Genomic DNA, 2,489 nt, shown 5'->3' on the forward strand with positions numbered 1-2,489 from the left:
GAAGTATCACTTCTTTCTCAAGTGGAGTGTTTACACCTTGATGTAACATTTGAACTTTCACAAGAGATGTAATAATTTTGATAATAAAATTCTTAACCATAATAATCATAAAGTTGAGAACTTCTTTGTCCAGTTCTGTGACCTTGCCTTGCCATATTTTCCTGTTTCCTTACCTGAAGAGGGCAAGGTGTACCCACGTTCAGAAGGATGTGCTCTTGGTGGAGTTGTGCCCATAGTGAGGCCAGGAATGTGGATTGGTCTTCTTTCTGCCTTTTATTATGATCACGGGCAGGTCCGTCTGCAGCAGTGGAACTGAGCATTGCAAACTGACCTTGGCCTTAACCTTATTCATTCAGTGGCGATTTATTGGCCTCATTCTTTTCTATTAAATGATTTCAGGCATTGTTTTTGGTGGTGGGTTTATGTGATTTAAATGGGCATTGAAGAAGGCAGATTAAAAATCTCTGCTTTCAAGGTGCTTACACTGTAGAGCAGGGTGAGAACTAAACCAATCCATAATTTCAAGTAGTCATTAACATGTTATTGTTTCACAGCTGTCACATAACTAGGGAGGTTGAGGGTTCACTCTAAATTGGTAGGTCAGAGAAGTTTCTAAGAAGGTGCCATTTAAGCTGAGACCTCAGTGGTAAGGAAGCAGTCAGGGGATAAGAATAAAGATCTTTCCTGGAGCGTTAAACAGCAGGTACAAAGCTGCTGAGCAAGAATGCTGTGGTTAGGATATAGTGAATGACCAGGGCAGGGAAGAGGGGTGGTAGATACCCAGAAAGATAGGCGTTGGGTCGTATGGTACAGTGGTTAGCAAACTGGCCTTTCTCTGAAGGGCCACATAATATAGTTAGGCTTTACAAGCCATGTGGTCGCTGTCACAACTATTCAGCTCTGCCATTGCAGCACAGAAACAGCCATAGGCAGTACATGGCTCCAATAAGACTATATTTACAGAAATATGTGGCTAGTCAGATTTTCTGAGACCTGAGGTACAGCCTGTGGGTTTAGTTTAAAGAATCTGATTCTAAGTACAATGGGCAAGTCATTGCAGAATATTAAGCAGAGAGATGACATAGTCTAATTTATGTTTTATTGGTTGATTAGTTTTTTTAAATTACTCTAATTGTTTCGATCCAATTGGGAGAGAGATGAATAGATGCCGGGAAACCAGTTTGGAAGCTATAGCAATTATTTAGGCAAGCAACAATAATAGTGATGGATTCTATTAAGATAGTAATAACAGCCGTAACCAGTTTGACTCAGTGGATAGAGCGTCAGCCTGCGGACTGAAGGGTCCCAGGTTCGATTCCGTCAAGGGCATGTACCTTGATTGCGGGCACATCCCCAGTAGGGGGTGTGCAGGAGGCAGCTGATCGATGTTTCTCATCCCTCTTTTTTTTTTAAATATATTTTATTGATTTTTTACAGAGAAGAAGGGACAGGGATAGAGAGTTAGAAACATCGATGAGAGAGAAACATTGACCAGCTGCCTCCTGCACACCCACTACTGGGGATGTGCCCACAACCAAGGTACATGCCCTTGACCGGAATCGAACCTGGGACCGTTCAGTCCGCAGGCCAATGCTCTATCCACTGAGCCAAACCAGTTAGGGCTCTCAACCCTCTGTCTAACTCTCTATCCCTCTTCCTTCCTCACTGTAAAAAAATCAATAAAATATTTTTTTTTTAAAGATAGTAATAACAGGGATAAGGAGAAGTACTTGGAATCAGGGCATGTTTTGCAAGTAAACAGCAGTGCTTGCTGATGGATTGCTGTAAAAGTATTATACTGTTTGACAAATATTTACTGAAACCTATGATACACTACCACTTTGCTAAGCATATAAGGGATTCAAAAATAGAGAAAATGCTATTCATTTCTTTAACCCCTTCCCCGGCAGAAACGTGTATACACGTTTTCACAAAATGTTCTTTTTTCAGTCGTCGACGAGTATACTCGTCTAAAAACTTTACCTTCAAAAACCAGCTACATACGTACCATTCTAAATAATTTCATCTAGAAACTTTCTGAGGAAATACTATTCTTAACCACAAAAATGGGAAGAAAAAATAATTACAAACTGTTTTCATAACCAGCATCAAAAATACTATATAGAACCAAAATAAAAAAATTAGTCTGAAAAAGAAACGTTTTTAACAAAAAAATTATTGGGGAAGGGGTTAAAGAACTTAGGAGGTAACCAGTTGGAGACAGAATAAAAATTACCTTTTTTGAAGGCCTTTCCAAAATGCCTGTAGGAATACTTAGTAATCTTATAACAGCCACAACTGAATTCTGGCCGGGGTGAAAAAAATAGGTTATGGTCTTCTTTAAGAAGTTTCCATATATAGTGCCTTTTTGATATATATATTAAATATATATATTTTATTGATTTCACAGAGGAAGGGAGGAGAGAGACAGAAACATCAATGATGAGAGAGAATCATGGATCTGCTGCCTCCTGCACGCCCCCTACTGG

This window comes from Myotis davidii, unplaced genomic scaffold (assembly GCF_000327345.1).
Source record: "Myotis davidii unplaced genomic scaffold, ASM32734v1 scaffold73, whole genome shotgun sequence".
Taxonomy (NCBI): domain Eukaryota; kingdom Metazoa; phylum Chordata; class Mammalia; order Chiroptera; family Vespertilionidae; genus Myotis; species Myotis davidii.